Source organism: Aquarana catesbeiana, linkage group LG08 (assembly GCF_042186555.1).
Source record: "Aquarana catesbeiana isolate 2022-GZ linkage group LG08, ASM4218655v1, whole genome shotgun sequence".
NCBI lineage: Eukaryota > Metazoa > Chordata > Amphibia > Anura > Ranidae > Aquarana > Aquarana catesbeiana.
This window is the reverse complement of record NC_133331.1, coordinates 140,560,043-140,575,796: the sequence shown is the minus strand read 5'-3', so window position 1 is coordinate 140,575,796 and position 15,754 is coordinate 140,560,043.

Genomic DNA, 15,754 nt, shown 5'->3' with positions numbered 1-15,754 from the left:
ATTCGTCTACACAAATATTTTGGTCAGGGATAAAGACTTCAGAAAATCATTTGGTAAAAGAATTTATTAGGGGGCGAAGCTTATATAATTTGTCGTGGTTGGGATGATCTTGGGGAGGGCACTGCGAATTATCGTTGAAATGTAGGAAACGCATTATCATATCGTACCGTGTCCTGGATATAACAGAAGAATATAGGGGCATGTTGTGGATGGGGTGGGTGGACCAGTAGGCATGCAGTTCGTTTTTCTTTGTAAGCCCCATATTAAAAGTAAGGCCCAAGAACAATTTGAATTCGTCTAGTGTGAGACGTCGCCAATGGAACATACGGGCGTAGGACGAACTGGGGTTGGCAGCAATAAATTGCTCTGCATAGAGATTTGTTTGGTCCACCATGTACTGCAACAAATCTTCTGGGAAAAACAAATGGAAATAGTCCAAATATTAAAAATTTGAAGTGTTCAGCTGCACACCTGGCTGTGCAGTGAAAGGGGGGATTGTAGCGGATCCTGAGTTGGCAGGCAACCATAAGGGGTTTGCCAGGGCATCGGGAAGGTAGGACTGGGCCCGGATTCTTTGGGCTGGATGTGCAATTCCAGTACTTGTACTGGGCTCCTCTTCCTGGGGTCTGGCGCTGCTGGTGGTAGGCAGGTTTTCGGATCTCGGTCCTGATCTCCTTACTCTTTTAGGAGGGGCAGTTTCCTCTGCTGACTTGGACTCCGATCCGCTATCCTCCACTGGCTCGTATTCCGAACCAGAATCGGATAATGATAGCTCCCCGCTGCTCTCATCATCCGACATGGTAAGGATGTTATATGCCTCCTCAGGTGTATAAACTCTTTGGGACATGATGGTGGTACTTTTGGCGGGATTGTGCGATGGTAGTGATGGTGGGCCTGTGTGACAGATGGGCTGTCAGATTCAGACATTACCGATGGCGGTACTAATAGTGGTACTGTTAATGGTACTGATGGTGGCCTGTGTGACAGATGGGCTGTCAGATCCAGATGGTGCTGATGGCGGTGCTGATGGTGGTACCGATGACAGGCTGTGACAGGTTCTCTTTATTGATGGGGGGGGGGGGGTTCGTGTTGTGCAGACAGTAGACTATAGAACAGATGTAGACAGTAGAAATAGATGTTTTACTCACTGATCAGATCTCTCCTTCTCTCTCCTCACACGATCGGTGTGTGAGGAGAGCGAAGGAGAGATCCCTGGAAACCGCCACAGTGTTTATACTTGTGACCGGCTGTGATTGGACACAGCTGATCACATGGGTAAACAGCCATTTCATTGGCTGTTTACCCTGATCGGAGATGCGCTGTGTCCGAGGGACACTCGCCTTCTCTGATCGGCAGCGGCGCGCATTGTGCGTGCCTGATTTGTTATGACAGGTGACCGGCTGTGATTGGACACAGCCGATCACATGGGTAAACAGCCATTTCATTGGCTGTTTACCCTGATCGGGGATGCGCTGTGTCCGATGGACAAGTGTCATCCCCGATCGCCGTGGTGCGCGCCCCTGGGGGCGAGCAATAGCGGATAATCCTGATCACGTCCGATCAGGATTATCAAACCACTTTGTCGCCGTCAATATGTAATAGGGCAGGTGGCAAGTGGTTAAATTAGTTATCCCATGCAAAATACACAATTTAAACTTGTGTGTGAGCATGATATACAAATGTCATGGTAACTTCTTTAAAGTATTTAAAGTGGGCCTTCACCGTAAACTAATTCTCATATTGATGTATATTAATAGTTTTTGCACAGCCTCACTAAATATTTATAGGGCTTTTTGGACTCTCATAGTATGTCTCTGTGTGATGTGATGGCCTACTGCTGGGCAAAAGGCTGGCCACTGGCAGAACTCTAAAACGCTACACTATAATCCTAAAAGTATTGGGACGTCTGCCTTTACACGTACATGAACTTTAATGGTATCCCAGTCTTAGTCCGTTGGGTTCAATATTGAGTTTGCCCACCTTTTGCAGCTATAACAGCTTCAACTCCTTTGGGAAGGCTGTCCACAAGGTTTAGGAGTGTGTCTATGGGAATGTTTGACAATTCTTCCAGAAGGGCATTTGAGAGGTCAGGCACTAATTGGATGAGAAGGCCTGGCTCACCGTCTCCACTCTAATTCATCCCAAAGGTGCTCTATCGTGTTGAGGTCAGGACTCTGTGTAGGCCAGTCAAGTTCCTCCACCCCAAACTCACTCAGGAGCGGCGGACAAATTTGACACCTAACATTCTGCCTCTCCCCGGAACTATTGTGGGTAACCGGCGGACATAGTCCGCCAGACCCACTGATTGGCATCCCCTGTGCCCAATTGTAGCACGCCTCCCAGTGGTTATTGCACGAAATGACGTACATGTATGTCGTTTCAGGCAATAGAGCCAACCTGCCGCAGTACAGCTGCGGTCGGCAAATGGTTAAGCAATCACATTCAAACTCATGTTAAATAAGAGTCAGTATACACCTGACATCATTTAAAGTGCCTCTGATTAACTCCAAATAAAGTTCAGCTGTTCTAGTAGGTCTTTCCTGACATTTTCTTAGTCGACTCCTACAGCAAAAGCCATGGTCTGCAGACAGCTTCCAAAGCATCAGAGGGGATCTCATGGTTAAGGTATCAGGAGAAGGGTACAAAAGAACTTCCAAAGCATTTGATATACCATGGAGTGAAGACCGTAATCAAGTGGAGAAAATATGGCACAACAGTGACGTCCCTCCAAAATTGACGAGAAGAAAACTGGTCAGAGAGGCTGCTAGGAGGCTTACAGCAACATTAACTACTTCAGCCCTGGAAGGATTTACCCACTTCCTGACCAGGCCATTTTTTGCGATACAGCACTGTGTCGCTTTAACTGACATGCTGTACCCAATCAAAATCGATTTTTTTCCCCACTAATAGAGCTTTCTTTTGGGATTTGGTCACCTTCTGTGGTTTTTATTTTTTGAGCTACAAACCAAAAAAAAAGCGACATTTATGGGGGAAAAAAACTGTACTTTCTGCTATAAAACATTTCCCGTAAAAAAAAATTTATTAGTTTAGGCCATCATGTATTCTGCTACATATTTTTAATTAAAAAAAAAAAAATTACGACGTTTTGCGTCACTTTCTGGCGGCTGCTAGAACGGTTCTGTCCAGACATTGGAAGTTGACGAGCATGCCTCCCAGGGGGATTGGGCAATTGAAGTGGACCAAATCAATAGCTTGGAACGAATGTACGGAAACTGGTAAAGAGGAGCAATTCTCCAAGACCTGGACCTCGTGGTCTATGTTTCGATACCCCTCAGAATTTATTCCATGGCACACAGAGGACTCCACCGACGCACCTGTGTAGCCAGGGTGGAATGTCTCTCTTACTCTCTACATTCCTTACTGCCTTGACCCCTCTATCCCCACTCTCTCTCTCTTTTTCTCCTTTCCCTTTAAATGTTGCAGTGTTACACAATCACCTAAATCACATTCTCTAGTCTCATCAGACCGGAACAGTGGCACACACAGAGCTTCCCTCTCAGAGAAAATGCGTTCAGCACAGCAACAAAAGCCCTAGCCTACTTGTTGAGTTGATAGTGGTGCTCACCTACCCTTAAAAAGCCAGGTTAGACGCTGTAGGTATACAGGCTTATATACCACACTAAATGAATCGAAGCTCACAAATTATCTAAACCATGAGACGGTATGACACCAGTGTTGCAAGGATGTATATTTTGGTTTATGTGATATTGAATGACATATATGTCTATTGTACAAGTTTTCTATCTCAAAAAAATAAGATTGGATTAAAAAAAAAAAAAATCACAATAAGCGTATATTGATTGGTTTGCAGAAAAAGTTATCACGTCTACAAAATAGGGGATAGATTTATGGCATTTTTATTATTTTTTTTTTTTTACTAGTAATGGCGGCGATCTGTGATTTTTAGCGGAACTGACATTGCGGCGGAAAGATCGGACATCTGACATTTTTTAAAAACTTTTTGGGAATCAGTGACATTATTACAGTAATCAGTGCTAAAAATATGCACTGTTATTGTACTAATGACACTGGCAGGGAAGGGGTTACCATTGGCGATCAAGGGGTTAAATGTGTTCCCTGCAGGTGTTTTCTAACTGTATGGGGGACTGTGTGACTGGGGAAACACACAGATCCATCTTCCTGCTTAGCAGAAAGATAGGATCTGTGTGATCGCCCCTGTCAGAACAGGGATTTGCCTTGTTTACACAGGCAGGTCCCCATTCTGTCACTGCGGGGACCAATCGTGGGTGGCCGGCGGAACATCGAGTCCGCTGGACCTGCTGATTAGCTCCCTAGCTGGCAAATGGGAGCACGCACGTGCCCACAAAAGCGAGTTCCCCAGCCGACGTACAGCTGCGGCGATTTGGGGGATCGTGCCACCTTGCCACTGTATAATGACGGCAGCTGGTCGGCAAGCAGTTAAAGAAGCTGCAGGAATCTGACATATACTGTCAGTGTGGTACATGTGACAACAATCTCCCATAGTCTACATATGTCTGGACTACGGGGTAGACTGGCAAAATGGAAGTCTTTTCTTATGAAGAAAAACATCCAAGCCCGGCTAAATTTTGCAAAAACACATCTGAAGTCTCCGAAAAGCACGTGGGAAAAGTGTGTTTTGGTCTGATGAAACCAAGGTTGAACTTTTTGGCCATAATTTCAAAAGATACAGTATCTCACAATGTATTTTATTATATCTTTTCATGTGACAAGACTGAAGAAATGACACTTTGCTACATTGTAAAGTAGTAAGTGTACAGCTTGTATAACAGTGTAAATTTGCTGTCCCCTCAAAATAACGCAACACACAGCCATTAATGTCTAAACCGCTGGCAACAAAAGCGAGTACACCCCTAAGTGAAAATGTCTAAATTGGGCCCAAAGTTGTCAATATTTTGTATGGCCACCATTATTTTCCAGCACTGCCTTAAACCTCTTGGGCATGGATTTCACTATAGCTTCACAGGTTGCCACTGGAGTCCTCTTCCACTCCTCCATGACGACACTGGTGCGCTCCTCCACCTTTCCTTTGAGGATGCCCCACAGATGCTCAATAGGGTTTAGAGCTGGAGCCATGCTTGGCCAGTCCATCACCTTTACCCTCAGCTTCTTTAGCAAGGCGGTGGTCATCTTGGAGTTGTGTTTGGGGTCGTTGTCATACTGGCCTGCAGCCCAGTCTCTGAAGGGAGGGGATCATGCTCTGCTTCAGTATGTCACAGTACATGTTGGCATTCATGGTTCCCTGTAGCTCCCCAGTGCCGGCAGAACTCATGCAGCCCCAGACCATGACACTCCCACCACCATGCTTGACTGTAGGTAAGACACACTTGTCTTTGTACTTCATCTCACCTGGTTGCAGACACACACGCTTGACACTATCTGAACCAAATAAGTTTATCTTGGTCTCATCAGACCACAGTACATGGTTCCAGTAATCCATATCCTATGTCTGCTTGTCTTCAGCAAACTGTTTGCGGGCTTTCTTGTGCATCATCTTTAGAAGAGGCTTCCTCCTGGGAAGACAGCCATGCAGAGTGTGGGGTATGGTCTAAACGCTGACAGGCTGACCCCCTCACTCCTTCAACCTCTGCAGCAATGCTGGATATAAAAATTATATGCCTATAAAAATTAATGTTTACCTTTTGCTCTTCTAGGGTCCCTCGGCAGTTCTCTCGGCTCCTCCCCACATCAGATAAACCCCCCCAGGAGAAGCGCTCTCCTGGGGGGGGGGGGGGGGGGTTACCTTGCGGGCCCGCTCCCGAGTCCAACATTCGGCATCCATAGACACCGAATGCAGGACTTGGCCCCTGCCCCCCCCCCCCCCCCGGCGGGCCACATCATTTGATTTGATTGACAGCAGCAGGAGCCAATGGCTGTGCTGCTATCAATCTATCCAATCAACAGCCGAGAACCCCCTAGCAGAAAGACAGCACGTCCCCATGGGACAAGTTTGAGGGTTCAGGTCACCGACGGGTGTTTTTCCACCTTAATGCCTAGGATGCATTAAAGGTGAACACAAGCCTTTACAACCCCTTTAAGTGCCTCAAACCACCAGGCCCAGACAGTTTCTCTGTACATGATCAAATCAGACAGCCCCTTGCACTACATAGTTGAGGGTAGAGCTGCAACTAACGATTATTTTTATAATTGATTAGTTGGCCGATTTAAGTGTGGTGTATAATTTAGTTAATAGGTAAAGTTTTTTTTTTTTTGTTTTTTTTTTTTAAAAAGGTGATTTATTGTTAAATATCTCTATTCAGTGGTAAATATAAATAACCAACTATATGGTTAGAGAGCAAAATATCTAATCCACTCTGAGAATAACAGACAGAAGAGATATACTGTATATACTATTAAAGGGTGAATGTGGTAAATACCATCAGACTCAGATTTTTATTTTATTAAAAACAAAAAATGTCTTCCTTCAAAAAAAAAAAAAAAAGTCATTTTAAGAACGTTCGTTCGATTTTCTAATCGTTAGTGGGGGCAAATCGACGTTCATTTTCAACCACAGTGACGGGAAAATTTGGAAATAGAAAACTTGTATGCGGTTTTTGTTCAGAAATTACATGCATTTTAAAAACAGAATGTTAAAAACAAGTGAAAATTTCAAACATTCTTTCATTCAGCGAATGTACAAAGATTTTTCTTCTGAATATTGATCCGTGTGGCCAGCATAAGGCTTGGTACACACCTATGCAGTTTGCTTTTGATCTGTTTCTGCAGTGATTTTTGAACACGTGATTTTGCTGCGATTTGCGTTTTTGCAAATTTTTTTGGCCAATTTGTTGTTGGGCAGTTTAAAAAACACAAATTTCTGCAAAAACACCTTTTATGCTTTTCTGCAGCATCTTCATTGAAGTATATTGAACCAAAAATGCACCGTTTTGCCTTAAAAAAAGTCCGACCATTTCCAAATACGCAGCGACTGGGGAAAAAAAAAAAAAAGCATAGATGTGAACGTGTCCCATATGAAACCATGTTAATGAACTGTAGTGCGTTTCTGCAAAAAGCACCAAAAAACACATAGTGAACTAGCTCACAGCAGCAAAGAGCTTCATCCCACTGTGCTGGAAGCAGACACAGCCACTGGCAGTTTGCCATCTGTTTGAAAAAAAAGAAAAAGTAGCCGAGATCAACGCAATGGCAGACCTGGTGGCCACGGATCGCACAAATTCATCTATTCTGAGGAGCATGCGGAGTTGGTGACTTAACTCCCCTGGGAGATGGGACCAATGTAAAGGCTCCCCAGATGTGGTTGGAGGTGCTGGCTGGTTGTTGACCTTCCCTCCCCCTTCCATCTCTCTTTTCATTACTTTTGCTATTGCTCTCCTTGCTGATTGGCCCTCTGGGTCTTACCTGCTGTCTCAATCCTTTTTTTAACAAAATAAAATGGTGTTAACGGTTAAAAACCGTGCGGGATACGGAGACTTCCTAGCCCTTGAAGCCCACTGTCTGAAATGCATGTCATATGTTTACCTAATGATGACACTGATGACCGAGCATGTGACCTTATAGGTGGAGATGATCCACTGTATGTTTAATATTGTTGATCTCTCTGTATAACTGTACACCCTATTGAAGAATTATTAAAAAAATGCTTAATCTTTTCTGAACCAGAACTATATTCATAGTATATTGTTACATAGGGGAGCTGGAATTTAGAGAGAGAAGTAAACCTGGCCTTTAAATTGCTAGCCAAAATTGTGGCCAACAGACAACTCCTTTCAAGGTTCCCTGATCCAGAGAGCATGTTGGCTTTGTTGCCAATAGACAAGCCCCTGACAATATACACAAGGTAATACATAATCTCCGCCACAATCTACAGGGCATGTTTTTGTCACCCAACATACTGTTGTGCTCAAAATGTTTTCATACCCTGGCAACCTTGAAATGTTGGCATCAATATTGAAAATATGACTGATCATGCCAAAAAACTGTCTTATTTAACCACCTCAATGCAGGACACTTTGACCCCCTTCCTGCCCAGGCCAATTTTCAGCTTTTAGCCCCGTCACACTTTGACCAAGAATTAGTCATGAAACATTCCCCATATGAAATGTGTATATTCTTTACCACAAAAAGAAAGCTCTATTTGTGTGACATTTATTCACTGCTGGATTTTTTATTTTTTGCGCTACAAATGAAAAAAAGACTTTTTTTTTTTTTTTTTTTTTTAATTATTGGTGGGACACAGGTACACTGAAGGTTTGTTGATAGTCCACAGGCGAACACAGACAGATGATGCTGTCACAATGGAACACTATTAAAGATGTTTTGTGCACTAATACAGATGTGATGGGACATTGTGAAAGATGTTCATTGGACAGGGGCAGTGGTGCTCAGTGTACTGTGTGGGGATGGCTGCAGTCTGACAGTGCTGTGTGTAAAATCATCCTTACACACAGAGCTGTCATAAAAACTGCAGTTTCCCCTGCTTGGAGCTCAGCCAAGAGAACTGTCACAGAGACACGTGTCTGTTTACCCTGTGATTGGACTGCTGACTTTTTTTTTTTTTAACTGCTTGCCGACCAGCCACCGTCGTTATATGGCAGCAGGTTGGCTCTCCTGCGCAAATCGCCATAGCTGTACAGCGGCTTGTGCAGGCTCGATAGCAGGTGCGTGCGAGTCGGGCGCACTCTACGCCTGCCGGCGACCTGCGATTTTGGTATACAGAGGCAGAATGGGGATCTGCCTTTGTAAACAAGAAGGATCCCCATTCTGACAGGAGACATGATCTGTCATGTCCCTGCCAGCCCCAACCCCCCCCCCCCCCCCCCACAGTTAGAACACACTTAGGGAACACATTTAACCCTTTCCCTGCCAGTGTCATTTTTACATTGATCAGTGCATTTTTATAGCACTGATCAATGTAATAATGTCACTGGTCCCCAAAAAAAGTGTCATTTGGGGTCAGATTTGTCCGCTGCAAACAAAAATCATGCCATTACTAGTAAAAACAATGAAAAAAAAAAAAAAACCAAAAAAAAACCCCAAAAAACACCTCTCAAAAGTGTCACTCTGATTATAGCGCAAAAAAAAAAATACCGCAAAGGTGATCAAAAACCACCAAAAGAAAGCTCTATTTTTGGGCAAGGTCAATTTTGTTTGCACGACCGCGCAAATGTCAGTTAAAGCGATGCAGTGCCGTATCACAAAAAATGGCCTGGTCATTAAGGGGGCAAATCCTTCCGTGGCTGAAGTGGTAAAAAAAAAAAAAAAAAACACTTTGAAGTATACAATAAAAATATTGAAATTGGAAAAAAAAAAAAAAAAATAAAAAAAAACACCTTCCCTCACAAAACAAAAAACTTTTGACTGGAGTACCACTTTTTTTTTTTCTTTAATTCTGTGGCCCTTGACAAACTTAGTCTGGAATAGTAAAAGATAACAAAAAAGGCAGCAAAGTTAAACAGGTCAGATTTTCTGTACTGTTAGGACTTTTTTCCCCCCTATATACTGACATCCAAAAGGGAGATTTCACATCACCACAAGTACAGTCAGGCCATGCTCTGAGGAAGGGACTTTCATTGTTTACAACTGGCCACACAGGTTACAGTTTGACTGCATTGTCTCCCTAAGGCCGGGTTCACACCTATGCGAATTAAATGAGGGTTTCCCCCGCACCCAACTCGCATAGCAGGAGAATGTGACTGGCTCCCTATGGAGCGGGTTCACATACCTCCGTTGCGGCTGCGGAGCGCACTGCACAGAAACGCTGTGCATCTTTGGCTCAGTTTTAGGGCCGAATTGAGGCAAAGATTCTGCCCTGATTCGTCCCTGAAACTGAGAACAGGGACGGACAGCGTTGCTGTGCGATCCATAGCCGGTTTAGGTGTGAACGAAGCCTAAAGCAGAGCTCCAGTCTCTGAAGTGAAAATTTAAAGTTAGCAGCTACAAAAACTTGGTAAATCTTAACAGCCTGTTCCATTTACATCTGATCAGGCAGGCTCTTAAAGCGGGGTTCCGGCCGCAAAAATTTATTTTTTTTAAAGTCAGCAGCTACAAACACTGTAGCTGCTGAATTTAAATAAGTAGACTTACCTGTCCTGGGTGCCTGCGATGTCAGCCGCCCGAGGCCAACCCGTCCCTCGGGTCCCGGCACCGCCATCCTAACTAAGGGAAACAGGCAGTGGAGCCTTGCGGCTTGGCTTTGCTGCCAGTTTTCTACGGCGCGGCGCTCTGTGAATGGCCCCGTGGTTTTCTGGGAAGACACACAGTTCCCAGAAGGCAACGGGGCCACTCACTGAGGAGCAGGACATGCCGCAGAATAGGAAAAGGCAGATTAGGAAGACTGCCTAGCAACAAGGGTTTCAGGTAAGTAAATTTTTTTATCACATTTTTTTAAAAAAATTTTTGCAGATTTTTGGTGCAATTTTTTTTTTTTAGGGTGGCCCTCCACTTTAAACTATATGATTGCTGGTAGATCTAAAGGAGATTGTACAATTATATAGCCAGTTAAAAGGGACCTTCAGTCATTTTTTTTTAACTTTCCATCCATTAAATCTCCTGCCATTGTTTTAACTCTGGATAGTAAAACTTTTTCTGCCAGCAAATACCTTATACAGCCCACTTCCTCTTTCTTGTCTGGTCATTAGCCTAGACTTATGACATCATGCACAGCTCTGAGAGTTTGCCAGGAAGGGAGGGGGGATGAGTCATAAGAGGGCCAATGAGAGCTGCAGAGCAGGTGGTGTGCCTGCGTAAATCCAGGGAGCGAACACGCAGGAGCTTCAGCTGCCCACAGTTAAAATGCGTGCAGCCAAACTTAGTAGAGGGAGATTTCTGCAGCATATTCGGCAAGTACAGAATCACGGTATATATAAAATATACAAAAGTGGTTGGAGGGAAGCTTCAGAATGGCAAAAATGTTTTTATTACAAATTATGTGAGCAGACTGCAGTTCCTCTTTAAGACCATCTTTTTTTTTTTTTTGTATAAGCTATGTACCAGACAATTAAACATTCACTTACAATGCATAGAGAGGGCAAAGCCTGCCTATATAATGCCTCCACTTTTTATCCAGGAATAGCTGTAATGAATTAGGCCACCCTGCCCTTGAAAATTGCTTTGCAGCTTAGTTATCCAATGTGCTGGAAGCAACAGGCAAGCCAAGTAAATAGACAGCCCTCCACAACCATTGTAGGATCTTTGTTGATCATGTGACAAAAAGCTGCAGTCCTGTTCAGTGTATAACACACAGATTTCACTTGTTGCCCTTAACCACCCATTGTCAGCAACCACTTCTTGGAATGACAATTCTAAGTCATCTAGACCACTGAATAATTTACATGTAGGAAAATAATGCACAACTACATGCAGGACATAATTATTTTTTTAAACTTATTTTTATTGCTTATCATAACAGCTGCAACTTGAATCATTTTCTTCAAAACATGTCTAAATATGAAAAAAAAAAATTACACGTTTTGATATTGTACAAAATTTTACAAAATTTACAGAATAAAAACTTGACAATAGACAGAAAACAGTTTATGTAAAATATATCCCCAACCTCCTCCTGATTTTACGTCATGTTTAATACAAAATAAAGCACTTTCTGTCCAACGTGGAGGATTGATTGGACGCCTTGTTTCCATTAAAATGAATGCTTGTTTTCCAGTATACAGAACCAAAAGGAAAATATTTTCCTGATTGCCACAGCATGGCAGTATGCAAAAGGTTAAGGCACATTAAAATATCTTGTTTCCCGTTAAACATTTAGGTTGGCATTAAGTATAGTGTAATTTTCCTAATTGTGTTTAAAGGAAAGTGGGCAAAGTGATGCAGTTTATTACTTATAAATTAAGTTATGCTGGCAGCTGAAACTATTCACAATTAGAGTATGTAGTATATAAAAACACATTAAAAAAAAAAAAAAAGGAGTAGTCCAGCCTGAGCATCTCCTATGGGTCACAGGAGTGCAATCCATTTTGCACTCCTGTGACCCATCTTCAGCAGAGAGCGGTTTTAAAGCGGGGTTCCACTCAAATTTTTAACTTAATCTTACCCCTTCAGTTAATTGCATAGATGTTCAAATGCCGCATCGCTGTAATTACCTTAATATTGTACTTTATTGTGGCACTTCCTGTCTCTCCTCCCATGGGAGTAGGCATGTTTATTGCCTTTCCCCGGCGCCGCACTGTCTCCTGGGAGCTTAGTGTCAGGCTTCCCAAGATTCAGTGCGGGAACAATGATCATGCTTGTGAACAATCTGTGAATGAACAGCATTCACCGCATCCAGGAAATCAATGCTTGTGGGCTTCACATGCCCACAAGCAAGATGGAAACAGCCAGCATCACATTTTTAAAGTTATTCTTCAGTACGAAAACAGACATAGGTGGAAATATTACACCCAAACTGAGTATTATTTTGGGATTAGCAAAGTGTCTCAATGACCTAAAAAAAAAAAAAAAAAAAAAAAGGATTGGTCGCCGGACTCTCACTTTAAGTCTGCTCTCTGCTGACTTCACACAGATCAGTCTAGACACCGCGTCATCCCGACTCTGGATCCCGCCAGGTGCCTGGACTGTTAGCAGTCTCAGCCCTTCAGTGAGCCGCCGAGACAGCCGCTCCCCGCCCCTCCACAGCTCAGCACTCCAATGAGGGTGGAGGAGCAGAGCAGGAGAGCTGGTGATTGACAGGCAGCAGCTCTCTGCTCAGGGAGCTGAGAGAACCGAGCCATCGGCAATGTTCAATGGCTCATTTCTCACGCAGAGGCGGCAGGGGGCAGATGCTGCATCCACCTAGGTAAGTATTAATCTGAAAAAAAAAAAAAAAAATTTAACCCATACTTCTCTTTTAACACTCCAGAAATGCATGCTGAAATTTAGTAAAGATGGAACCTTGGCTGCAGTTGTTGATCAATGTTTGCATATGCCCCATATGAGTATGAGGAGAATTTAGACCCAAGCTAAAGGTTTATTCACACCAGCTGTGTTGTCATGCATCAGCTATAGGCTCTTTTCACACGGACGGACCAATCAGGTCTGCCTGAGTTTTTCAGGTAGATCTGATCACACCATCAATTCCTCTCTATGGAGCAGCAGATGTCAACTGGCACATGTCCGTTAACACTTGCCGACATCCCATCTGAAAAACAGACAGATGGGGATCTATTTTCCATGTGTCTGGCCATTGGGTGTAAATGGACAGGCGGTCCGTTACCATCCGACAGCCCATAGAGGACAGCGGGCTGTGTGCAGAGCAGACACGAACCTGTCATCCACCTGCCCAGCAGAAAGATCCCCCGCTGAGCAGGCAGATCCGTTGGCGGACTCCGACAACATGATTTCAGTAGAGCCTGTTCCAAAACAACCATTAGTTTAAAAAATAAAAAAAGTCCTGCATGCTGCCTTTTGGTTGTGTTTTGATATGCATTCTACCAGTTCAAGTAAATTGGATAAAGTTCTGATGTATCAGAAGACACATGGCAATGCAGATACATCTTTGCCTTAAATCTTAAGCACGATACGAAAATCAGATGGAAAAATTAGTACGACGAGCTGTCTGAAGATTTTCGGATCGTTAGTACGGTTCTTTCGACAGTCGATTTTGCTTTTTTGTCAGACAAAAGCTGGATGTGCAGAATAACATTTTTGTCAGATATGTACACAACGCCCCATTTTCATTTCATTAGTACAGTTTTCATACTAAAAAAAAAAAGTAAAAAAAAAGTAACCGAAAAAAACGTAAAAGCAAGACTAGGCATAGAATACATACAAAACTATCCAACACATTACGTCACTTCTGACATTGTATTCTGTCATCCGAAAATGTTGGTATTGCGAGTAACCGCTTCACTTTCGACATGAGACTAGCATGCCACAAAAAACTGACTTTCAGTCGTCCGAAAATCTAAGCGTGTGTACAAGGCTTTAGTCTCACCAATTGAAGTTGATTTGACTGAAAAATAAAAACTATCACACATGAGATTGACTGCATATGCTGACAAAACTAAAAACATAAGTCAGGTAAACCTGCTAGTAAATTAATTTTAAAAGCTGGACACAATTACACAAAAACGAAAGCGTAAGTATAACTGTGCCAGTTAGGTAATTAATAAACGGGACTTTCCCCCCCATTTGAGTTGAATGGGGAAGAACTAGAATCCAGCCATATTTTTATTCAGGTTCTTATTGGAGAGATAATTCCTGGCTGAGTGACAACAAAAGAAAGGAGATCTACTCAGTGGCAACATATGCAGCAAAAACTCAATGGAGGTTCAATGCCTAAAGTGCTTTTATTGCCATCTAAATGCTGTGGACTGACTTCCTTGCCTGGTGTACTTGATGTGATTGTAGCCGTATTAGTGCAATTGTGACAGAGAAAATTGAGTACTGTCCGTGATACTTTTTTTTTTATTTGCACTAACATCCAGTTTTTTAGGACAAGCTTTCAGGGTATGTCCCCTTTTTCAAGGTCCAAGCAATACTGATTCAAATTTTTTTAGAAAATGTCGCTGCTGACCTGTGTTTCCTTTGTGATCAGGTTGGTTAACTGCTTCTTTATGCCTGGTGTAAAAAGCAAAAAGGATGAGGAAATCTTCTGCCCACCTGGGACAAAGACCAGAAAAAAAAAAAATCTGGGAGGAAAGGCTCTAATCCTTCCCCATTATTATTAAAATGAACATATGAAAAGTTTATCTGTATTAAAAAGGTAATTTTCACCACCCCCCCCAACTGCAGCTTTTCTCCCCTCTTACGGAACTCAAAGACTTTGCTGATAGCAGTGGGAGCCATTGGCCTGCTGTGATCAATCAATTCCTGTGAGGGAGGAGTGGGGGCTGAGCCTGTGTACCTATAGACGCACACAGCCCGGCTCAGGATCAAGCCAGTATGAGTGCCCTCATAGCATGTGGCTTGCTTTGAGAACACTCAGAGCGCTGGTGGGGGGCCCCAAAAGAGGTGGTTTGGGGCCGCTCTGTGCAAAACCACTGCACAGACCTGGTGTGCGGGTAGAGATGGGTGACACCTGCTTTTGTGCTGGTAGAGATGGGTGATCTGATGTCTCACACTGCACAGCTCAGAGTGGAGAGCTAAGTGTAATCTGAGAACCAAGTGGAGGGAATGGACACCCCCTCTACACAGTCTAATAGGAAAACATACTAACGCTGCCAATCACAGCCCCCCCCACATCCATCTCTTGGAATTCTGCACAACCTGTCAGATGACTTATGAAGATAGCAGAGGAACAAGATTGCAAACAGAAATCACACTTGGTGCCTTGTTAATTTTTCAAGTCAGAGGCTCACAACCACTTTAAAGCTGGCCATACACTGCACAAATTTAAGCTGGTTCCTGATGAACCAGTCAAAATTCTCTTAGTGGGTAGCCCTGTCAGCACTACTCCACCTGACATCCTTTGCCAAACAAACAAAAAAAAAAAAAAAAAAAAAAAAAAAATGGGAGAAGGAAGGAGACTGGATAGAAACATGACAACCAAACAGTGGCTGCATCTCATTGGATGTAGCCACTCTTCAGGTATTCTGGCAGTCAACAGTTGTTTGGATCTTTGAAATTTTCTTCTAAAGAAAACTGCGAGGCGCTAACAGTGTGCACTGAAGTCAGTAAGTAATTTCAGTACAGAAGGGGAGGCCATACAAGTGTGAAAAACTGATGGTAAGGCTTGAGTTAAGCTTTTCGTTAATCTGAACATGTACATCACGAAAAAAAGACTGTAGGGCTTTTTCAAAGCAAACTTGTGCCGTCTCTAACTGAAGTAACAGAGCTA